Consider the following 24,727-nt stretch of genomic DNA (forward strand, 5'->3'; position numbering starts at 1 on the left):
GGTGCCAGGAGAGTCAGCCCTGGGGAGGGGCAAGGCCACGCCTTCAGCAGCTCCCTCCAGGCCAAGGACTCAGCAGCCCAAGGGCAGGGGGCATCCAGGGGAGGAAAAGGGGGAAAGACCTACTAGCTCTGAGTGCCAGGAGCCCTGGTCACTAAGCAGCTGCATGACTTCGGGCAAGTGGCTCATCCTTTCTGAGCCTCAGTTTCTACATCTGTAAGATGAAGAGAACCCTCTGCTCTGCCCTGCCTGTTCCCAGGTTGGCTTGACTTCCTGTACCCTGTGGTAATGCCACTTTGTGATGCTGCCTCCACTCCAGGTTGGGTAACGCAGAATCCTCTTCCTGCCCTGGCCACCCCTCTCCTCCTCCAGCTCTAGAGCTGAGTCAGGTGTCCCTGCCTCACTTTCCATAACACTGAGGACAAGGATCTAGGTGAATTTTAATTCGGAGGTCCTCTGCTGCTCCAGGAATCAACAGACAAGGCCTCCTGAGCCCAAAGGAAATGGGAAACTGATCTGTGTGCTACAGAACAGTGGGAAATGTAGAATGAGAAGTCTGGATCTGAGCTAGATAGAACATGACTTTGTTCGTTTACTAAGTGCCTACCATGTGCCAGGCATTGTGCTGGATATTGAGGACGTGCAAGTGGATACACAGCCTCTGTCCTTTCAGATACTGTCTAGCAGACATTCCAGGCTAGTGCCTGCTCTTCTCCATTTTATAGATAAGGGAGAAAATAAGATTCAGGTAAAGAAGTGACTATGACATGGCCACACGGCCAGTTACTGGACTTGGAAGGATTAAAAAAATCCACGTTGTGAAGATGAAATGAGCTACTATGTGCCAAGGGCTCGGAGCCATGCTTGGTACCTACCCAGTGAGAACTCAGTAGGTGGTGCTATTAAGTTTGCAGACTCAAGGAGCATGTGCCTTTGTCCCACACAGCCCCTCCTTGGCCCTGAGCTCCAGCCTTGCTCATAGCTGGAGCAGGTTTTTAAAATGAGACTGAGCCACCGCCCAAGGTGAAATTGATAAAGGGAGGGTGGAAATGAGAGTGAGGTGAGGCTCTAAGCTCTGGGCATTTTATTCTTTCATTCAGCCAATGCTTATGGGGAGCCTTCTGCATGCCAGACGCTGGGGCAACATTGCTGAACACCCACAAGCCCCCTATGCTCTAGGAATTTATAGGGGTTGGACAATCAACAGCAATTCAGCCAGATATTTTCAGCATGAGATAAAGGTTAGGAAGTCAAGTACAGGGTGATTTTAGAGATTAACCAGATACTGAGTTTGGGATTGGTGAAGGTGGTAAGTACCAGTGGTGGAGGGGGTGGGGGCAGCTCTAGACATTGCCTGTCAAATGAGGCAGGATTGGGGTGAACTTCTGATAAGCTCTAACACACCAGTCTCTAAAGCTCAGCATCTGGAATAAATGTATCAGTTCTGAGAGCTTCTCTCCCCGCCCAGCCCTCAACCCTCAGCAGGACATAATCAATCAGTATAGGCCCCCTCAGTTTTACCACTGCCCCCTGGAGGTCTCAATGACCGCCCTCTACTGTTATTTGGAATCAGGAGTAAAAGAGACACAGCAAGACCAGGACTATTGCTCCGATGCCCCTTCACCTGAGTTTTCCGATCTGTAAAAGGGGGGACTGAACCTGCGCAGGACAATGAAGGAGCCTTCAGAGCTGATTCCAGGAGACAGGAGTGAAGCCTCCAGTCCCGAGGGACTGCAGAACATATTTCATTCCTGGGCCTTGGCAATGCTGGGCCCTATGGCAGCACCCCCACTCTGTGTGCAGGCAAAGCCATCTCTTCCTTCACCCCTGCCCCCCCCCCCCCCCCGGCAGACGGGACACCTGTTTATTGGTTATTTTCTTTGGGAATCAAAGACTTCCTGTAGACTTGGGTGGCCCTGCCTCCAGTAATCAGATGAGCCCTTGAGTGGAAGGCCCCAGGACTAGCACCCCGGTTTCTATCACCGAGGGGCTGGGATCCCCAGGCCATCTCATGATTTAGGGATCAATTGGATTTAATCTTGACTGCACTTCCAGAACCAACCCAACAAAGTCAGGAGCCTTCCTAGGAAATGGACAAGCAGAGGTAAGGAGGTCACGATCTGAGTTAACCTGAGGGAGAGACTTCAAGGTCCACAGTGCTGGCTTTTTATGTTTCTTGTATGTGCCTGTGACCACCAGAGGTCATCTTGCCCATTCCCCTGTTTCCAGGGGGGACTACACCTAACCAACTGAATGCTGAAAATCTCTCCTGTTCCCGAGAACAACCATTCACAAAGAATAAAGGGGGCTCCCAGGAGGGAGGAAATGGATGTGTAGCTGGTGTGCCATGTTCTGGAATGAGTTCAGAAGAGAGAAAGTGGACCATGGACTCTTAGAGCTGGGCTTTGGATGTCCACTGAATCGTCTCTTCAGATATCATCAGAAGCATCCTTAAAAGAGACATTTGATTGCCTGATCAGGCGGTGGCACAGTGGACAGAGCATCAGACTGGGATGCAGAGGACCCAAGTTCGAAACCCTGAGGTCATCAGCTTGAGCGTGGGCTCATCCGGCTTGAGTACAGGTTCACCAGCTTGAGCGAAGGGTTGCTGGCTTGAACATGGGATCATAGACATGACCCCGTAGTCACTGGCTTAAGCCCAAAGGTCGCTGGCTTGAAACCTAAGGTCACTGGCTTGAGCAAGGGGTCATTCACTGTGCTGCAGCCCCCCAGTCAAGGCACATATGAGAAAGCAATCAATGAACAACTAAGGAGCCGCAATGAAGAATTGATGCTTCTCATCTCTCTCCCTTCCTGCCTGTCTGTCTCTATCTGTCCTTCTCTCTGTCTCTCTCTCTCTCTCTGTCTCTGTCACAAAAGAGAGAGAGAGAGAGAGAGACATTTGATTCAGAATCAAGCATCATCTTTTCTCTAGTCTCTTCCCCAACTGCGCAGAACTCTGGCTGGGTACCACATGGGAAAACCCAAGAATAACACAGACATTCCCGACCAGGTGGCACTCACTGTGTGTGTGTTTGGGTTGGGGACAGGCAGCAAGTACTTAGTTCTCACTAAGCCAATCTTGGGGCTGACAGATGGGGCTCCCCAAGGAGGCCTTTCCACTTAGCTCTTGGGACATATTGTCGGCTGATCCTTCCCCACCAGTGTCCTGATCCTTGTGCCCAATCCTCAGAGCTTCCTTTTTGTCCACTTACTCCCCTGACTTCATAGCCCCGGGCAGATGCTTTCTTGTCCACTTCCTGGTTTGCCAGCAGATCAATCCCACTGCTCTGCTCTGGCTCCGCTGCTGGAGTGGTCGCACAATTCTTAGTAATGATCTTCCTCCTGGAGCAGAGGACACAGACGAGCAGTTGCTGCCGCTGCCTGGCTGCTGCTAACATCAAAGCTTCCTCGTGGCTTTGGTGGAATGTTAAGAATTGTGAGATAATTAAGTTGCATTTCTGTGCATTGTTTACTGTTGCTCTCAACCAATCACTATTCCATAGGGGCTAATCTATGCAGGGTTTCTTTTCTTTTTTTCTTTTGCAGTGCCTGTTTGTACCACATTCTTCATTATGCTTCAGTTATAATTTTAATTTTACTATTATTAAATCTTCCCCAAAGCTGTATTATTCTGTGCCTCTGAGCTCAAATTCCTGATTTGGGGACTGTTTGCATCTGGGCCTGTTCACAAATGATTATTCTTGTTTACGAAAGAATATACATTAAAACTGTACACCGGAAGAATCCTGGCTTCCTTCCCTCCTCCCTGCCCTGCTCACCTGGCTGTCGGAGGTGGGGGAGAGGGGGGCGGGAGAGGGAAGAAGGGCTTGCCAGTTCTGGAGATTTTGCTGTTAAAAGAGTGTCTTTGTGGCTTCCAGTGGCCAAAGGAATGGATAGGAAGTTGAGTGCATGGGCTGGGCGGGCAGTGAATTGGCCTGCAGGATACCAATAGTTAAGGGCTCCACATTTATTTCAACAAGATAGTGTAGCCTAATGGTTAGGAGCATAGCTGTTGGAATAAGACAGATCTGTATAGAAACCCAACTTCTTCTCTTACTAGGCATGTGACATTGAGCAGTTAGGTAATATCTTTTGGCCTCAGTTTTGCTTTGAAAACGAGGAAGAAGATGATAATACTGCCCCACGGGTAAGGATAAAAATTGATTGTGTTTTAGAACAGTGCCCACCAGGTGTCAGGACTTGGTAAAGGGTAGGTGAAGTTATGTTATCATCATGACTGTTATTTTCTCATTCTATCTCCTGTCTGTTTTGCTTCCTCCATTGCCCATCTCAAGTTTGTTTGCCACTGGCTTTTCGTGAGGGCTCTGAGGCCCAGGCCTGCCTCAGTCTTTGCCATCATTAAGCCAGTGGGGATGAAATAAGAACCCCTTTCCCCTTTCCCAATGACCAGGGAATGGTAGGAATCAGTAACCTGCTTTCCCAAGAAGGAAGGAATGGTGGATTCCCGGGGTCTGAACTTGCAGAGTGAATGGGACCTTACCCCAGCTGAAAGTGGCCAGCCTGTGGCTTTGAGAGCCCAGAGCCAGCTGCCAGTGCCCACTGCCTGAGCCGATGGCTGGGTCCCAGCAGAACCGATGCAGCCAGCCTCTCAAGCTCTCTCCTCGGCACCTACTCCAGCACCCCTGCCCCCTCAACTTCCTTCTGAAGTTTCCTCAGCTTCTTTCTTCCTGTCCCCCCGTCCCCCCATGCCGCCATGCACACACTAAAACCATAACTTTTCCCCCTTTCCCATTATCTCTAACCCATATACTCCGGGAAGTTTAATTTGTTCTCGGTAGTAATCACCATTAACTAGAAATTGTCTTTCTCTGTGTAAACACATCATTAGTGAAGCTGGTTTTCTGCAGGGTCCAGATTTCATTTTTATTAAAATGAAACACTTTCCGGCGCCTCACTGTGTCCAAGGAGAGAGAGTATCATTTTAACCCACTGGGTTGGCTACAGATAATTGGGCTGACATTTGATTGGACGATTAGGAAAATATCTTCTTTGCATGCTGTATAATTTGCATTTTTCCCCACTTATATGAAGCTAAGTCATGCTTTCGTACGCAGGCAGTTTTAATGAGCATTATAAATCCTAATGAATATATTTTCATGTTCATTTTATTGGCTTGTTTTTATTACTAGAGGTCTGAAAAACAGGGCCGGTGAGAGAGCCGCAGAGGAGATGGCAGGGGAGAGAAGACTTGTGGCAGCCTCAGGCCCCTCCTCTGCTCCCCAGCGATGGGGGTGGGGTGGGGTGCTGGAGGACTCCACTGATCCAGGTGGGAGGGGGGCATCCTGGTCCTCTTTAACACACACCAGAAATTGTTTGGGACCCTAGAGATGCAGGGAGCATGTCTCTGGCCCTGGGCTTCTGCTGCAGCCTGGCTTCTGTGCAGCCTCAGCGGCAGCAGCGGCAGAGCTGTGACCGCCACCATGCACCTCATTCTATTCTGGATGGAAGGGGCAGTGAAGTACTACAGGATGTCTGCCACATACTAGGAACTCCATGCAGGGTGGCCAGCCAGAATTGTGTTGGATTCTGATTCCCCAGGAATTATCCTACTCGGAGCACTGGCTCTCAGATGTGAGCTTGAAAGGCAGTTCACAGTGTTCAGAGCAGTTTTCTCCTGGTTCAGTACTGTCTTGGGGTCTCAGCACATCATCATAAATATCAGTTGTAGACTTCAGAATTCTGTGTTTCTCTCCATTCACTCATTCATTCATTGATTGCATACACTTTATGGGGGCATCTGTGGTGTTCTAGGCCCCAAGCCAGGACACATACAAAGTGGTCCCTAAAATCTCCACCAGCTCCAACATTTTTAAAAAATCCTGTAATAAGTGACCAATAAAGTAACCTTTTTGTTCCACCTGTGGCTCTGGTTGTAAGCCACTCTGTGCACCAGGAGTATGGGCTCTTTCTGTCGGGTACCCTGAGTGCCGCTATTGTGTGGGGAAGTCCCCGCCAGTGTGCAGTGTCCCCAGGCCCTGTGCATACAGGTCACTGCCCTGCTCTTGTACACTGAGCCTGGCTCCTTAGCGCTCCTGCTCAAAACTATGCCCTTTGCTCTAGCTGAAGGGCATTGTTGGCCTTTCTTCCTCTCAGGATCCTGGGCAGGGCCCCCCTTCTCCTGCTTCGGAGTACTGATCAGTCACTCAGCCATGGACCCTGCTGAGCGAGCCTGGCTGGGGGCCTGATTGGCCCTGTGTCATCTCCCTGCCCTCTGCTCCTCAACACATGACCACTCTCTGCTGATTGTCCCAACCCACTTACTCTCCCACACATTTTCTCCCTTCAATTTTTCTTTTTTAATCAGAAAGATGTTTGCTGCATACATAGGTTGGAAGTTGTGAGGATGCTTTAGAAGCATCTCACACGGTACTTCTAAAACAGAGAACTAATTTAACTTAAAATTAGTTCCATTTCTTTTGCCACTATCTCTTCAAAATGGCAGCTCAGCCCCTGGGAGTGGCTGTCTCCTCAGAAGCTGGCTGCTCGTGCAGGCTCTGGCCGCACCCTCTAGCCTCCCACCATGTACATGGACACAGCTGAATGTATTGCCATGGCCTTTAGAGCAACTTTATGCTTTTCTACTGTATGAGATGTTTTCTGAACAACTGTGTACTGAGTCCTGTAAGAAACAAAACTGATGGGAAGGACTTGCGGAGTATTGGGATGGGGATGGACCCACGGCCAATGGCCTTGGATGAATTCTGGCTTTGCTGCTTCTAACTGCATGATATCAGGTCAGCATCTTACCTCCTCGGGCCTCTCTCTCATCATTTGTAACATTCCAATGAATGTCACAGGAGGTAGTAGGGATTTAAATTAGAGAATTTAACCAGCCTGGCCAGTTGGCTCAGTGGTAGAGCATCGACCCATTGTGTGGACGTCCCAGGTTTGAGTCCCAGTAAGAGCACACAGGAGAGGCAACTATCTGCTTCTCCGCCCTCTCCTGCTTCTGTCCCCCTTCTCTCTCTCTCACTCTCTCTTTCTCTCTTACCCTTCTGCAGCCATGGCTCGATTGGTTTGAGCACTTTGGCCCTGGGTGCTGAGGATAGCTCCATGGAGCCTTCACCTCAGGTGATAAAAATAGCTATTGCGAGCAGCCCAGATGGGCAGAGCATCGGCCCCAGACAGGGGTTGCTGTATGGATCCCAGCTGAGGGTCATGTGGGAGTCTGTCTCCATATACCCTACCCTCACTTAAAAAAAATGAGAGAGTGATGTGAAAGATTAAATACTGGTCATCATTCAGGTGAGATGTGACCAAGTTCCAAAGTGATTCCCACCCTGGGTCTTATGGCCCACTTCTCACCTTGTGCGGGCTGGTGCAGGTGAAGAGATACGAGCTGCCAGGATGGGAAGCTGCTGCTTCCTAGAGTCAGATAATTGTGTACCTGTATTTTCCAAAGAGGAGAGATAGAGGGAAGCTCTGGTTTTACCATCTGGATGGTTTTGTAGATCTACTTTCGCCCTCACCATCACAGTTTGCTCAAAGAGCCATTTCTACCAAGTGCACGCCTGTACTCGGCCTCAGGAGATGGGCAGGACTCTCCTGTGGACATACCTTCTCCCGGAGAACGCAGTGCCTCCGCTCCCATTGCATAAGCACGCAGGGTGCTCTGCTGCTGGGCACCGGCTTGTCTCTGTTTCACGTAGTAGTTCAGTCTTGTCTTCTGTTGAGACTGCAAATATCTTCTGTTCAGGGATCCTTGCCCAAGACTTCTTTCACAAGCCCTCTGTACAGCCACACCCACGGCACTAGGAGCAGAGTTGATTGCTCAGTAAATGCCTTGATTGTCTCACTGGCCAAGGGCAGGAACTCCAGGCTCTTCAGCTGGTGTGTCTCACCCCCAAGTCAAGGCTGAGCATCTGTAACTGACCAGCCGATCTTGCTCAGAGGGTAGAGAGGCAGAGAGGAGCAGGGCATCAGCTCTGGTGCTATTGTTATTGGCTCTGCAAACATAATAGCAATCACTCAGCTAAGATACCAGATTTTTGTTACAAAGGTGATATGAGGAAGAGCAAGCTGCTGGCCTATTGCAGAGCTAGGTCTTTGATTATAGCATGTAATGATGTTGGCAACTTCCCAAGTTGTTCCTGGAGACCTGTCTGTGGAGTGAAGAAGCCTTCAAAAAGAGATCAACTTCCCACAGCTCAAAAGGACCAGAAGATGCAGCACCCCCTCAGCCCCCTTCAACCAGTGATTTTAGAGTGGCTGGAGGGGAAGGGTATGAAAAAGGGTGTCAATTCATGAGGAGCAGTGAGACCGGTTAGGGAAGAGAGAAGAGAGTCACCTGCTCAAACGGCACTGACTTGGAACCCAGTTCTAGACAAGACAGGGGAGTTGGAAGAGGGGATAGGCTGCACGTCCACCTGCAGGAGCAGGAAGTAACCTTAAGGGGTGATGATGAGGGTCAGAACACACCCGGTGCGAGGCAGATTGTGCAGGGGTCTGAAAGGAAGTGTGTGCTCTGGCTGCTTGTGCAAGGAAGGATGGCTGAGAGGGCGCCCATACCCAGGGGCAGGGAGTTCCGCCTCAGCCCGCCTGCTGGGGTTGTTGTTGAGTGCCCTGCACAACTCAGCCTGGACTGTCTAGCTGCTTCACACAACAGGGGAGGCAGGGAGTGCGTTTGCTTTAGGCGACTTGGGGAGTTCAAGGCATTATGGGATGCCAAGAGATGCCTCCCCAAACAATCTTAATACCCACTCCACCTTTGCTCCCCCTTCCTCTCCTTTCTAAAGCAATCAGGCCTCAGGCTGCCTGCTGCTTTGGGGAGGGAGGGGCTCAGAACCTAGCTGGAGTCTAGCCTCTCCTCACCTCACGGGGCATCTCTCCTCCCTACTCGCCTCCTCTAACTTTCTCTGCTTCCCATCCCCTACTGCTCCCCAACCCACTCTTCTTTTCTTCTTTGTGTATCCTCTTTCCATTTCTGTGATCAATTTTTTGATGCTCCTTTTGTCCGGTCAGTAACACCCTTCACCCCCCATTGTTGTATCAGGGAGTGGTGCTGGTTAAATGCTTCTGTCCACACAGAGCTAACACTCCATAGCGGTGCCCAGTTGCTGCTGGGAGGACCAGAGGCAAAGTCCTGCCATGCTGGCTGTGTGGCTGAGCCTTAGTTTACCCAGAAATGCAATGGGAGGATGCGACACTGTTCTTTAAGGTTGTACCACGCTCCTTCTAGAGTCAGGCTCTGTTCCCCATGCCCACCTCCTCCAGCCAGGACAGACTCCACAGCTCCCTTCCTGGCTGTGGAAGAGGGAGGCTGCACAAAGATTAGGGGTGGGAGCAAATAGGGGGAGCTGCTGCCGGACTAGTTTGGGCAAACAGCAGGGACTGCTGGCAGCGGCTCCAGCCCCCACTTAGGCTGTAACAGCTGCAGTCCAGCTGCTGGCATCCCTGCTGGGGGAGCGTGCTAAACCTCTCCGGGGTCAGCACTGTGGTATGTCGGTTTCCATAGCAACCAGCCAACGGGCCACTTTCTCAGAACAATTCCCCTACTCAGCCGGGTTCTGGACTTAGCTCAGCCCAAGGGCATGTGGCTGAGGAGCAAAGCAGGAGGGGGAGGCTGTCCGAGGGCCGGCGGGGCCCCACAGAAAGTGACGATCTCGAGCCTTGTCTTAGCACAAAGGGCGTGGACCAGAGAACAAGACATGCCGACTCTTCCTGTCCAGGCTCCTCCTTGCCCTCTCTCTTGGCCATCCCTCACCCCCACCTATCCACAGACCTCCCAGACTGCCTGGCTGGAAGAAGTATCAGGTCTTTGTCTGGGTCTGGACAACAGCTGCCTTGGCTGGGCTCGGAACTGGGAGGAGAAAGTCCCGGAGTGATATATAACGAATATAAAATGGGGAGCGGGCTTCTCCAGGTCTCCACTCTGGCCCTTCCCTCCAGCTCTTTCAGGACATCAGAATCCTATTTGCCCCACCCTCAGGAAAAGACAAGGTGACAACCAGTCTTCTCCTCATAGTTAGAGGGTGGGGAAGGCCACTTTTCTCAAACCCCTTAGGAATAAGCTCCTTGGACCTGAGCAAGTTGGTGCCCCATCTGATATTATCAGAAGGGAGACTCATTAGAGCAGATGCAGACTAGGCGCTGCAGGGACCTTGGCCCATTTCCCGGAGAAGGACTGAGGCCTGGGAACCGTGCAGCCTCCATCCCTGGGCAGAGGGCCTCATTTACCAGTCTCTCCTCCCCGAGCTTGCTGTCTGGCTTCAGAAACCATGGGGCTTTGTTTCAGAAAGGAGTCATTAGCAAGTGGGGAAACTGAGGTCGGAGATAGTGTCTCTGAGTAGGTCTAATGACTTCAGGGTTGGGGACTGGGACTTGGAACCTGAGAAGTGACCGGGGTGGTCCTTGCTAAGACTTAGGGCAGGCAGAGACTGTTCTTGGGGTGACCTGTCTAGCTGTGTCACTCCTCTACTCTTTTACATGCTCCTCACTTTCAAGAAGCCTCACTCCATTATAGCCCCACCCCCTTGGAAGGAGGGGCAGCTGTCCTGTCTTCCATGCTCCACAGCATCAGCCACACATTTCTCTAACCCCTAGACCCAGGTGTGGCGTGGTTCTCAGCTCCCAGGGATGAGAGCACTCAGGATGGTGGCCAGTGCAGAAGCCGCATAGGTCCCCACCCTCCTTGTCTCTATCTGTGACATGGGAGAGTTGCCCTAGATCAGCACTTGTTAAAGCGGGCTCTGCCGCACAGCGGACTTGAAGAAGGTGGGAGACGTTCCAACACCCACTTCTGAAGAGTTACAGGGCTCAGTACAATTTTAAACATTTTAAGAAGTCCAGCACTAAAGAAAACCAAGTTTAACTGAGGGCTTCTTAAACATGTGACTGCGGCACCCTGATTAAAGCCCACCATCAAACTCACCCGGGCAAACTCAGGCTACAAGAAGTTCAGTGTCTGAGACGCTGGTGCCAGGGCCCAGCTTCCCCCCTTTGTTCCCGCTCTCGGTCGCAGGCACCCCCAACCTGGGTCTCTGCCTTCCTGCTCCACCACCGCTGCCCCTGCCTGTGCTCTGCTTCCCTCAGATTCCCTCCATTCCAGATGGAGACATGGGGGTCAGCTGCCAGACAGGCCCTGGCCTGGACCTTCAGAGGGCCAGGGCAGAGGGAGTGAGTGAGGCCCTCACAGCTCTGTCCCCACTGCCAACTGCCCCCAGGTTTATGGATCATCTCTAACAAGTGAGATAATGCTTCTAGACCAAGGGGAGGAGAGAATTCTGGCTGCCAAGTGTCTAAAAAGAGGACCTTGAATGGGGAAGCTTAAAAAAAGGAAAAGTGCCCCTCTCTTTCCCACTGTCCAAACTTTCAGAAATAACACCTCATATTCTCCAGGCTCGAAACTTTCCAAAGGCCTGGGGTATCCATGACCTCATCCGCCCATCGGGAGACAGCTGTGGTGACTGGCGAGTGTGCAGGCTGTGGAGCAGAACACCGGGCCCCTCCCAGCTGCGGAGCCCGGTCTCTGCCCACAGGCGGTCACGGGCCCTCCACACAGCTGTCTCCTCTCTTCCTCTCTTAGGACCGAGGAAGTGTTCCCTTCTCACGGGTTCTTGTGAGAACTGAATGACATAACTGTCGTAATGACCAGCACGCAAGAGGAACTCAGTAAGCACCAGGTTAGGAAAATGAACCCCTCGTGCGGGAGAGATTTCTATACTGTTGAAAAGAAAAAATCTGAGGCTCTGCCAAGTTAAGTGACTTGTCTAAGGTCACAGAGCTTGGCAGCCCCCTGACTCCCCACCCCTTTGCTTTCTCATTTTACCCAATTTCCAGGAGAATGCCTCTGAGGTGGGGGTGTATGTCTCACTGTCACTTGAAGGCATTTATCAATTGTGATTTCCTTCACTCCCAAACCTTTCAATGTCCCCAAACAAGTAAAATACTTGCAGGAGGGACTGTAAGACAGGCCTGCTCTTTTGGAGGAGTGAGGGCTAGGCTGGAACTGGGAAGAGGATATTAGTTCCTCTGAAAATAGCTGTTTTTAATACTTACCTCGCAGGGGAGATACCACGATCACAAAGGTGATTTTCCCAGGACGAGGCTTATCCACTGCACTCTGGATGTGCTGACCCCTGCCATTTCCCCAAATGTGGGAAAGTCAACTGCATAATTTGTGGTAGTGGGGGACTGCATTAGTGCTCTCCCCTAAAAGAAAAACAAAAAGAAATAAAATAGCTTTTTAGGAATAAAAGTAGGTTGTTGAATTAAGATGAGGCCGGTTCAGTTTGCCAGGGGCTCCTCCCCCTAAGGAGGGAGGGCGTTTCTTCTTACTTCTCTCCTGGGCACCCAGACCCAGTCGCTGGTGGGCAGTACCCCTCACGCTCAGCCACAGAGATTCTTGGTGGGGTTTCTGCCCCTGAGCCACTTTCCTTAGAGCAGCAAAGCCAATACACACACAGGATCTGGGGGCCAGTACTTTCTTCCTGTTCTCAAGCCAGGTTTTAAGTTATTTTTTTAGCACAAAGAAATGAGAATAAAACAGGGGGAAGTGAGAGAAATAAGAATGACTATAATGTGCTACACACTGCTCCAGGATCCTAGGTGTAGGCCTCTTGCAGACATCGACTCTCTCTTGGTTTTTATGTAGGTCAGAAGGGCTGTGTGGACCCCCGGGAAGGAAAGGGACTTTATTCCTCAGGTGTCAGCACTGTGATTGTATCACTGTCTTTACATCAGCCACAGCATGGAACCTCATCAGTCTATTCATTTGTCTAAAGCAGGGGTAGTCAACCTTTTTATACCTACCGCCTACTTTCTTATCTCTGTTAGTAGTAAAATTTTCTAACCGCCCACTGGTTCCATAGTAATGGTGATTTATAAAGTAGGGAAGTAACTCTATAAAGCAGAGTTACAGCAAGTTAAAGCATATAATAATAATTACTTATCAAGTACTTTATGTCGATTTTTGCTAAGTTTGGCAGAATAAATCTTTATAAAACAACTTACTATAGTTAAATCTATCTTTTTATTTATACTTTGGTTGCTCCGCTACCGCCCACCATGAAAGCTGGAATGCCCACTAGTGGGCGGTAGGGACCAGGTTGACTACCACTGGTCTAAAGCAGTGGTTCCCAAACCCCGGGCCGCGGACCAGTACCGGTCCACAGAGAAAGAATAAATAACTTACATTATTTCCGTTTTATTTATATTTAAGTCTGAACGATGTTTATTTTTAAAAAATGACCAGATTCCCTGTTACATCCGTCTAAGACTCACTCTTGACGCTTGTCTCGGTCACGTGATACATTTATCCATCCAACCCTAAAGGCCAGTCCGTGAAAATATTTTCTGACATTAAACCGGTCCATGGCCCAAAAAAGGTTGGGGACCACTGCTCTAAAGTATACTCTTTTCTGCTACCTCCACCCCCCACCCCCACCTCATGAAAACTGCACAACCAGTAGGGAGGCTTGTTGGTGAAGCTAAAACACTGGCCTCCCACCCTTCTGCCCACGTGTGCGTCTGTGTGCTCCCGCACCCTGCAGATCTGTCCTCTGTCTCAGGATATGCTTGTCCCCAGGGGCCTAGCCAGAGAAGAGTAGCTCGGAGCTCATGCAGTCCTGCTCTCTGCCTGGCTGAGCCTCTCTTCCTTGCCCTCCAGAAGGAGTCTGTCTGAATCACAGGAGAGAGAGGAAGACGGAGCCGCTCAGAGGGATTCTGCTCTCCAGATGTTAAGCTGGGATGATTTCTAGCTCTGCTCATCTCATTTAAAGGGCAGGCCCCCCTCCAGCAGGTACCTGGGAGTAAAAACAATAAACAACCTCGAACCACTCCCAACAATCTGATCCCCACCACAGGCTGAGCTCAGTTTCCTGATGGAGGGAGCCCCTGTGCACATGTGTGCATTGCGTGTGCATGCATACGCGCGTGTGTGTGCATGTATGTGCTTTCTTTGCTGATTCACAGGCACTTGGTCGATCAGTAGACACAAGAGGAGCAGTGGGCTGAGGTAGGGAATGTCTGTGAGCAGAGGCTGATTAGAAGACGAAGTTAATCAGAGCTATTTATGAAGGTGCTCCGCGCAGGAATTTGTGGTAGGTGATGGGAGGGGGTGGAATGCTGAGGCAGGGAAGGGAGCAAAGGCCACGTCAGTATCTGACAGTTATAGTCCAAAGGGTCTGAGAACTGTTGGGCCTTTGAGATAACTTTGTCAACAACTCTCTTCTGAGGGTCTTCAGCCCTAATGGTCAGAAGGAAGACAGAAACAAGGACCTGGTGGATCCCCCCCCCCCCACATTGTCTCACCTCTGAAAACAGTCCCACTGTGCATTTATTTAGCTGCTCAGAAATCAGGGAGCAGAGTTAAGAAGCATCTCCTGATCCAGTTTTTCTTTCCCTTCTGTGTCCAGGATTTGGGAACCCTATGCAAGAGAGGCTGCATGTTAACAGTGGGAAGAATTTTAAATTTAGGATAGGGAGGCCTTGGACCTGCTACCTGACATTTCAGAACCTGGGTTTCCTATGTGTGCGAGGAAGGTTTCATGGCACTGTGGGGTCAGATGCGACGTGGGGAAGCACTTTCTGAAGGAACACAGATGTATGTTGTGTTGTTACGAGGGGGGTTTGCCTGCCCGTTTAGTGCTGGGCTGGGAATGGGGCCGAAGCTGGGAGCCGGAATGGATGCACGAGGAACGCCCTGGTGCTTCTCACTCTCCCCGCGGTGAGCTTCAGGAGGTCATTTCTTCCTCACATCTAAATTAATTCTGACTGCAGCAGCTTTGTTTAAGGCATATAAATATAAAGCTGATTTGGGAGGCCTGGGAATATGAGGTCCTGGAGGGCCGCCTGGGGCTGCCTGTGACAGAAATCTCTTGTTTCAGAGAGGAGTCAGGTCAGTGGTGATATTTCTTCTGTATCCACGAGGTCTGGATTTGGACAAGCACTTTAAAACCACAGCTTGGCTGCATCATCGCTGAGAATTCTGTGCTGGGGTGAGCTGAGGAGGCCGGGATGTGGCTTTAGCCCCATCAGTCATCCTGGCGTCAGAAGCCCAACAACAGTAACTTCCTGGAGGGGGTCTGTGGAGACCTTCTGGGGGGCAGGTGCCAGCGATGGGGGGGGGCCTTTCCTCATGCCATTTTTTACCTGGGTGCTACTAAAGGTGATTCCTGGAACAGTGACCGCAAATTGCCTCATGGGAGGAGAGGAGGAAAGAGATGGGGAATTCTTGTAAATTTTTAATCTGAAAAATAAAGAAAGTGTGAATTAGAATTAATGCAGGCATTAAATATTTAAACTTTCTGTACTCACTTTCATTTTTAACATATTCTGCCCTCAAAAGCCTTGATAACGCTTGTCAGATTTGTTCTCAAGATGTCCCTCTCTCTCCATCTCCCCCGCCCCCGCCCCAGCCCAGCCTCAGAGTTAGAGCACAGGTATTCATCATTCTGATGGAAATTTTCATTTTATGTCTCCTGCAGGAACCGTCTGGGATCTCTCTTTATATTTATGCTTTCTCTATATGGCAGCATAAATAATTAATGCCATTATAAATACATCCTATGCAAAATATTTATTAGAAAGAATAACTCTTTAATTTGGCATGTCATTTAATTCCATTTTGTAATCATAGCACACAGGCTACAATTAGTGTGAGGTGTGGGGCGTGCAGCCCACCTGCTAACGCTTGCAGAGGTGTGCAAACTCCCTGCCATTTGTTACCTGGGTGCATTTGGTTGACAGAGGTATGTGGTGTCCTATGTCCAGTGTGGAACTGAAAGTGAGTCTGGAAGGGAGGCAGGAAAGTCACTTTTTTCTTTAGCGGAATGGTGGGAGAGGGTTGCTCTAGCTCTCTTCAAGAGCATTTGGTAGCATGCATTCAAAAAGATGCGTGGTCCTGGCTGGTGGCAAAGTGGATGCAGGGGTCCCCAAACTTTTTACACAGGGGGCCAGTTCACTGTCCCTCAGACCGTTGGAGCGCCGCCACATACAGTGCTCCTCTCACTGACCACCAATGAAAGAGGTGCCCCTTCCGGAAGTGCAGCGGGAGGCCAGATAAATGGCCTCAGGGGGCCATTGGGGACGCTTGGTAGAGCATGGTCCTGGACTGTTGTGGTTGCTGGCACAACTAAGTGGAACAACGAGTTGATGCATCTCTCTCTCTCTCTCTCTTCCTCTCTCAAAAACAAAACAAACAAAAAAACCCCAAAAGAATGCTTAGGCATTGAGATGCAGCCCATTATTTACATTTTGGGGTAAGGGCATGGTAGTGGGCCTTGGAGGTTTGGTGAGTTCCCACAGTTGATTGGCTAGAGAAATAGTAAACAGGTAATTTCCTAGAGATTAGGGTTCACTTAACAATATCTATTAAGGGCTTTCTACGTGCTGGGTATAGAATCTATGCTGTCACTGGAGATACAACAGTAAACAAGATGAGATGAAGGTGAGGACATCCAGCTCCTGAGCACAGCCGGGAACTGCTCATGGCCTTCCCCTATCAACAGTTTTCTTGGCTTTCTTAAGGAGTGTGTCTGACAAACAGCTCCTCCCCTAGGCTTTAAGGACTCATAGCTACTATTTGGATACCTCAGTGTTCCTGGATTGATCAATTTCTATGGGTATAGGACTGCCTTGTAAGTAAGATTGCAACTAGTTCTGGCCCACTTTGCCCTGGGAGCAATCCTAAGCCATATGAGTGACAGTAACATTTTTTCTTCTGGACTCCAGCTGTGGCTCTCTTTCTGCAGTAGGGAGACTGCTGAGCACACCTTATCTTAAGGGCCCAGACTTGGAGGTTTTCATGTGGCATTTGTTAGCCTTTCCCTTGTTGAATATCTCTTCTTACCACCCCCGTGCCTGAAGTCATTCCGTGTGTGTTCCCAAGCTAAAAATCTTTCATTCACTGTTCCTCTGACTCTCATTAATTGGTGCATGGGGTAGAGAATCATGAGGGAACAACTAGTGCCCTGGAAAAACCTTTATTTTGTGTCCGCCATTTGCCTCTCTATTTGGGAGGTCAGCATGGCTTCCTCAGCTCGTGAGTCCGCTGAGGCGAAAGTTAAAACAAGGAGCACCCATCTCCTGGCCCACTTTCCTAAGTGGGCTCCCGGGCTGCCCTCTGCATTTTATGTCTCCAAAAGAGGAGAGTGGGAGCACTTGGAAATCACCACCACACCTGCTCTCCCGCCCCAGCCTGGGCTCTGGATCTGGGTCTCTGACAGGAGTGGGCTATGTAGGGTGGGTGATGTCTGACCCGAGAGGCCCTGGGCAAGGGGCTTGCCAGGCTTGTCGCGGCTCTTGCTTGGCTGGATCAAGTTGAGCCTTCCTCATTCTTGGGGATGAAACAGAAAGCTGTGCAAGGATGACTTGGTTGCTTGACTTCTGCATCCTTCAAGAAGGGGGCTGTTATCCTGTCTGGGGAGGAGGTTCCAATGACTTTGCTGCTCTGTGCCATCCTCTCCTCCCTGCAGCAGGGGGCACTTCACCCTTAGGGTATGTCCTATCCAGGCTCTAGGATATATCTGGGTTTTCCTTCTTAGGGAGGCTTTAGGAGTTCTGGGTTTAGTTCTGCAAATCCAACTTGGCCGTTTTACTCTGTTTTAGAAAATGGGGTTCTGCCTTATGTCTGAGGCCAAGTTCCCATTTGTCCATTATATCCCATCTATAAAGAGAGTCACGATTTCCTTCTGGACTCACTGATGCTGAACACTGCCTGGGCACGTGTGCTACGCTTCCCTTTCTGTTGTGGGCCTTCTCCCATCATTGTGCCCAGGTTGCTTTCCAGCCACACCTGCATCCGGAGTAAGAGTGCATACCTAGTTCAGCTCCTGGCTCCTCCTCTCTTTATTCATTCGTTCGTTCGTTTGTACGTTCATTCATTCATTCATTCATTCATTCAGCATTTACCAGCATTTACCAGACCAACACTATATTTGACAGCACTCTGCCAACTACTTTGTTTTCAGAGGTGACTCGGCCCCTCCCCCCAGAATGTTTCAGTTCTATTTAATTACTCAGTGTCCATCCTGTCATGAAAATAGCAGGGTTAAGAGAAAGATAGTAGCAACTTGACAACTTTCTCAAGAAATAAAAATCTGCAATGTTCAGAAGAAACATCTCTACAGGCCCGCTCCAGCTCAGGGCCCAGAGTTTGTTCCTGGCTCCACTCAGCCTGCAGAGCCCAGAAATGAGGTGGCTGATGGCAGCCACGGAGGGGCCCGCACAGTTGGGGGGAGCCTCTGCTCCCACTGCTGTGACAGATGCACCGCCGGCTCCCGCAGCCTTGCTCAGAGCCTGCTCTTGTCTTCCCGCTGTCCAGTGCCTGCAGTGGCAGGGCAGCAGGCATAGCTCTACAGGGACAGACCTTGAGAACATGGTCAGCCCAGGGCCACACAGGGCTGCTTATTACACTGGACAAATATCCAATAACCCAGCCTCTCTCCTACTCCCCTCAAAAATTTAGAACAGCCCTGGATGGTTGGCTCAGTGGTAGAGTGTCAGCCTGGCATGCAGAAGTCCCGGGTTCGATTCCCAGCCAGGGCACACAGGAGAAGCGCCCATCTGCTTCTCCACCCCTCCCCCTCTCCTTCCTCTCTGTCTCTCTCTTCCCCTCCTGCAGCGAGGCTCCATTGGAGCAAAGATGGCCCAGGCGCTGGGGATGGCTCCTTGGCCTCTGCCCCAGGCGCTAGAGTGGCTCTGGTCAAGGCAGAGCACGCCCCGGAGGGGCAGAGCATCGCCACCTGGTGGGCAGAGCGTCGCCCCCTGGTGGGCGTGCCGGGTGGATCCCGGTCAGGCGCATGCGGGAGTCTGTCTGACTGTCTCTCCCTGTTTCCAGCTTCAGAAAAATACAAAAAAAAAAAATTTAGAACAAATTGCAGGGAGGCCCGGAGGAAAGGGGTGAATGCTGGCAGTGGTGGTGGTGCTGAGCCTCAGAGAGCATGGGGCTGTGCAGAAAAAGCTCTCGTGTCTTTTTCCTAAGTCTGTCTCAACAGCACTCACCCTGAATCCTTAGGTGAATGATCTGCTGATGAAATGCCTGGCAGGTTGAATGATAACTGACGCTGGCAAAGCCCTGCCCACGTGATGAGCACTCACACACCTCATCTCAGTGCGCACATCAACCCTGCGATGCAGCCTGTTGTCCCAGTTTTACAATCAACAGGACTAAGACACGGGAAGTTGAAGTGACTGCCATATTAGTCACATTGGGAAAACCAGGACTCAGTCAAGGTCTTCTGGTTTCATGTCCCATGTTTCTTCAGTGGCCTCCTCTCTCTCCTGTCCAGAATGGAGAGGATTCAGGGCTTGTTCTATGCAGACCTGCGGACTAAAGAGATGCTTGCTCAGGTGTGATCTTGTCAAGTAAGTGGGGCCCAGGGACAGCTCTCCGGTTTCCTTCCAGAGGAGCAGCCTTCTTCTTCGTGGACTTTCCCGTCTTTGTCACCCCACTCATGTCGGGTCCCCAGCACTGGGTCCCAGTGTGCATGAAGAGCCGTGAACCGGTGCTTCCCTGAAACTGCTTGCAGAAGTCGGGATCAGCTTCTGCGTCTGACTCCTTGTTTCTGTGTGTGATGAAGCACCTCTGAGATGCTCTCTCTCAGGTCTGGCTGCAGTGCAGACAGGCTGTCCTGCAGGGGGAGGCCCTACGTGTCCCTGGTCCATCACTTGAAAACCTAAACCAGCCAGCTCGCTTCATCACCTTAGATTTGAGAAAACTCACATCCTGTTTGCTTAAAAGCATGCGCTGCCCCCCAGGAGCCCAGGGTGAGAGGCTGTGTCAGGCCTGGAGACAGAGGCTGTGCTGCTCAGGAAGGCAGCAGATACGCTGCGCCAGTCCCCCAGGTGGGGCTCACAGGCCACGGTGTGTGTTTGCCTTTACAGCCCACATTGCTTCTCACCACTTGAAATTCTCCTAAAAACCCAGAGGAGCTGCTGAAAATATCCCAGGTAATATGAAAATGAATAACGGCTTAGCAAACAGAGCCCAGCTTCTGAGCAAACAGCCGAGAAGGCAAACAGCCCAGATGAAATCAGAAAAGGAGAAAAAGTGAAAGGAAGGAGAGCAAATAGGAGGAGGAGGACGGGTGTGTGGAGTAGAAGAAGGGCAGTTCTGAGTCTTGGCCTCCAGTTTCCCTGGCTCTGAGGTGCCCTCTGTCCAGGAGATTCCCTTCTGCTACTCTCCTCCCCAAGAGGTAAAGAAAAATGGAGCAAAGGAAATGTTTCTCAGCTTTGGCTCAGGTGGAGAGACTTTCTGGTGTGAAATGTCTGGCAGTCTGGTGTCTTGTACAGTTTTTCCTACAGTGGAAGGGAATTTGGGAATGAGAATAAGTGGGCAGTGTGCCTTCTTGAGGGAGAAGGCCCGAGTCCCAGCTGTCACCCGGTGACCCTGTGAACTCTTGTGGTCTACAGTTTCCTTATTTGCAAAATGAGAAGATAGGACTTGATGATTTCTGGGGGTGGGGTTGGATGAGGTCCTTTCAGCTCTCTAACATATTGTAGCCGTTCCCCCCCCCCCCCCCATAATCAATGAAGGCTTGGATAAGTGCTTATTTACCTATAGTGTGGCTAACTCCCTTTGGAAGTTTATCTTCTAGGACACACATGTGACATGGACAGTCACATGAGCAAGAACCAGCAGAATAAGAGTCTTCTTGGACATTCTGAGTAAGATCAAGGTCAGGGCAAGTGAGAGGTTTCTTCCTCTTAACAATGGTGAAGGTGGTATTATGCTGACTCAGAGCCAGGGGTGGGGTTGGTGGGCTTCACATCTATGACAATTCTCATTTACCAAGAGCTTTGCATTCATGATCTTATTTACTTTCATACTAGTTCTTTGAACTAATTTTTATCATTACCCTCACTTTACAGAAGAGACTCTCAGAACTCAGGTGACTTGTGTGATCACATGATGCATGTCTAGCACCATTCTTTCTAATTCAGGGGTCCACATTGCTCCCTGCTGTGTGTACAACCTTTCATGACCTCAGAGTCCTGAGGAAAAGAAGGAATGACCCCAGAAGGGTGAGAGGGTCATTTACAAGCAGTAGATCACACATCCTAGCTCCCGGAGAAGGTCACACCGCTCATGACAGCACAGAAGAGCATCATGCCGTGGGCAGCTCTCCGCCTCCACATGGCTGGCCAGATGCACTGGGGCTCTGCCAGTTCACAGAGGCAAGCTCTGCCCTAAACCGGAAGGAATATTGATTTATTTACTTATTACCTTTCAATAAACTAGGGAAACAACCATGTGATAGCAAGTAGGCAGCAAGAATATGGGTAAGGACCTGCAAACAAGGAGTATGGTGAGGACAAAGGGAGCCTTCAGGCAGAGAGGAGAACTGCCCTGGGGGTGGGAGCTGGCTACCTCTCAGCCTCTGGGCTTTCTCACCTGACAGGGATGTTTAGAATATACGGAAAATATTGCTTTAGATGAAAGGTTCACTCAGAAGTGCTGAGCCTGACCAGGCAGTGGCGCACTGGACAGAGTGTCAACCGGGACACTGAGGACCCAGGTTCAAATCCCCAAGGTCGCCAGCTCGAGCACAGGCTCTTCTGGCTTAAGCACAGGGTCACCAGCTTGAGCGTGAGATCATAGACATGACCCCAAGCTCACTGCCTTGAGCCCAAGGTTGCTGGCTTGAGCCCAAGGTTGCTGGCTTCAGCAAGGGGTCACTGGCTCAGCTGGAGCCCCTCGGTCAAGGCATGTATGAGAAGCAATCAATGAACAACTAAGGAGCCGCAACTACGAGTTGATGCTTCTCATCTTTCTCTTTTCCTGTCTACCTGTCTTTCTAGCTTAAAAAAAAAAAAAGTTCCAAGGATGCCATACTTCCCACATGTTTATATTTATTACACACTGATGAGGAGTCTGGTGCTACTATGGGTACCGTCCTGGGCACAGAGACGAATGAGACAGCAGCGCCCGCCCTCACGCAGCTCACACCTCACTCTTATGCTCTTACTGCCTCTGTCCCCATGTCTAGCCACAGATTCCTTCCTTCATGTAGGCAGTTAACAAATATTGTCATAGGTGCGAAGAATAGTGCCAAACAAGACAGAGCCCTGCCATCATGGAGTTCCTGTTCTAAGTGGTGAGGGAGAGAGTGGCTAAATAGAAAGCCAGCATGGAAGTAAGAAATGTAGGCCCTGATGACAGCTGTGACAAAGACAAGGTAGGGTGCTATAGAGTGTGCCCTGGGTGGTACTGGGGAGGGCTCCTGAGGATAGGGTATTTGTATGGAAACTGGGTGGATGAGAAGGTGGCCGCCACATATGGAGAGGAGGGAAGAACATCCAAACATCTCCAGCAGAAGGAGAAGCAAGAGCAAAGCCACCAGGATGGGCCTGAACCCGTGTGCCTGGGAATGAGTAGATGAGTAGGAGAATAAGAGAAATGAGATCAGAGAAGCAGATGGATGCCATGCAAAGGGCCTTAGGAAGTCATGCACAGGCATCTAGTTCTGGAGGGGGGACCTACTGGAGGGCTGTATATGGGAGAGTGAGGAGAGCTGACGACTGTAGAAAGACCATGTTAGCTGCTTCCTGGAGTTGGGAAGGCCTGATGGGAGACTCTGTGAACTTGATTTTGGCCATGGAGCTAGAAGAGAGCGGTTGGTGGTGGGTTCAGGTGGTTATCCTCCCACTGACTTTGGGAGTAGAGTTGAGAGTGCTCCTGATGAACTGGATGGAACTGAGGGAAAAGCCTTCTTTTCCAGACCGAGAGTCATGGCTTTTTAGCAAGTGGGTGGAGAGGGCACTTTTTACCTTGACGGGGAAACTTGGCAGGAACAGGTGTGTGAATTTAAGGAGGGAAATTAAAAGATCTGAATTGATGTTAAGGCCGGGTTGCCTTTTAGACACTACAATAGAGATGTTGAGCAGATAGTTGAATGCAGATGTCTGGGCATTTGTGAAAAGCTACTGACGGAGAAGTAAATCTGAGAGACCTGAGGGTGTAAGGTTTTTAGAGCCTCAGGACTAGGTTAGATCACACAGGGAGAGAAGAGGCAGAAAGGAAGAGTGCTGAAGATGCTCCAGTGTCTTGGGAAATGCCAGCAAAGGAGATGGGAAGGAGTGTCCGGGAAGTGAGAAAAAACTGGGTGGAGGGAAGGTGGTGAGAGGTCACAGAAGCTGGGTAAGAAAGTGGTTTGAGAAGGAACAATTGGCTAATTGTGCCAATGCTGCTGGGGGGTGAAGATGAGGATAAAGAAATGACCATTTACTTCAAGATATATTCATTAGTGCTCCTGGTAATTGGCCATCATCAGTGCAATGGTGATTGGAGTGAGCTTTATTTAGTGAAAAGAAAACCAAGGTGAGAAGTGGAGACAAAGACTCCTTTGAATAGATTTGCTTTGCAGCAGAACTAAAAAAGAGATAAAAAATGGAAGAGGGTGTGGGGTCAAGAAAGCATTAATTTAAAGGAGGTATGTTTGTATGTCAATTTTGAGGTATGTTTGCATGTCAGTGGAAATGACCCAATAAAGAAGGAGGAAATGATAAATGCAAGAAGAAATAGAAAGGCTGCAAAAAAAAAAATTTTTTTTTTGAAATGACACAGGAAAATGGGTTTTGAGCCCAATGAAGGTTTTGACCTTGGATAGAAGCCAGGACTCTCTTCCCATTGGAACTGAGGGTGTGGTAGGCAGAATATTTTGGTTCTGATGCAGATACAATAAAGGACTGTTGATGGAAAGATGAAATAGTTCTCATCTTATAGAAATCTATTTTCTCTTTGAAATATATGGCAAGGTCATCAGCTGAGAATGAGTTTGGAGAGGGAGTGAGGGAGACTTGAGGATAGAAAAGGAGGTATGATAGTTTCCCCAGAGATTGGGAAATTGAATTTTCTAGGGAGATGTAGTAGGTTTTTCTGACAGTGTTGAGTGAGATTTGTGGTCATATTTGTAGGAAGTCTAGTCAGAAATTTGTGTCATTTTCCTTCAGCAGTGCTCAGCTGCTCCGGTGCAGTTCCTGAACAAGTAGACAGGACACTCTCTATGGCTTGAGTTCTGCTAGACTAGTACAGTGGAAAGAGAGCTACCGAAAGGTTTGGCTGCTGGTGAAGGAGTAGTTCAAGTGTTGGATTGTGGAATCCAAGCTGGGCAAGGAAGAAAGTGGACACCACTCAGGGAGTAGTAGTAATGGATAACAAAAAAGTAGGCTTTTAATGAAATGAAGGTGTTAAGGGGTTGGAGATTTGATGGAGTGGGAGCGTCAGAGTAAGCTAGCTCTAAGGATGGTAGTGATAGTCACAGTGGGACATTGGGAATCTACATTTACTGAGTGATTCAGTTATTGGCATGATGGAGTCTAAGGAATGGTCATGTGAGTAGAATTAAAACTCTTTGGAGCTAGGATGTTCAAAAAACTAGAAGACCAGCGTATTAGATGGATAGTCTTCATAGAGGTTGATGTCTCCAATGATGATGTAGGAGTAGTAGTGGACAAGGAGTCAGGCTTCCAGGTGCTAATGTCATCCATGACGGAGAGGAATGATCAGGAAGTTGGTATAAAGATAGCTTTATTTTTGTAGAAGAAGTCATAAGGTCTGGTGTTAAGCTCTTCAAGTAAACTTGTTTTTAAATTTTATTTTATTTTACTTTTTTTAAAGAAGAAAGAGATAGTTTAGATAGAAAGAATAAAGAAAGATTTACCCATCTCCCCTTCCTGAAGTACGTGGGTAGGATCTAGAAGACAAAACTGTCTCTATCAGAAAAGGCTTGTAAGGAAACATATTTATAGGAGGTCACCAGTTTGC

The 24,727-nt window shown here is 49.6% G+C and overlaps 1 protein-coding gene and 1 non-coding gene across 6 annotated transcripts in view; both read left to right on the forward strand.

Moving 5' to 3' along the window:
* PKNOX2 (PBX/knotted 1 homeobox 2) overlaps nt 1–24,727 on the forward strand; it is a 259,555-nt gene that overhangs the window by 85,780 nt on the left and 149,048 nt on the right. The window lies entirely within an intron of this gene.
* LOC136396231 (U1 spliceosomal RNA) lies at nt 12,011–12,174 on the forward strand. Its single transcript, XR_010749625.1, has one exon. It is a non-coding gene; the product is annotated as a U1 spliceosomal RNA (small nuclear RNA).

The sequence above is a fragment of the Saccopteryx leptura genome, chromosome 2 (genome assembly GCF_036850995.1).
Source record: "Saccopteryx leptura isolate mSacLep1 chromosome 2, mSacLep1_pri_phased_curated, whole genome shotgun sequence".
NCBI lineage: Eukaryota > Metazoa > Chordata > Mammalia > Chiroptera > Emballonuridae > Saccopteryx > Saccopteryx leptura.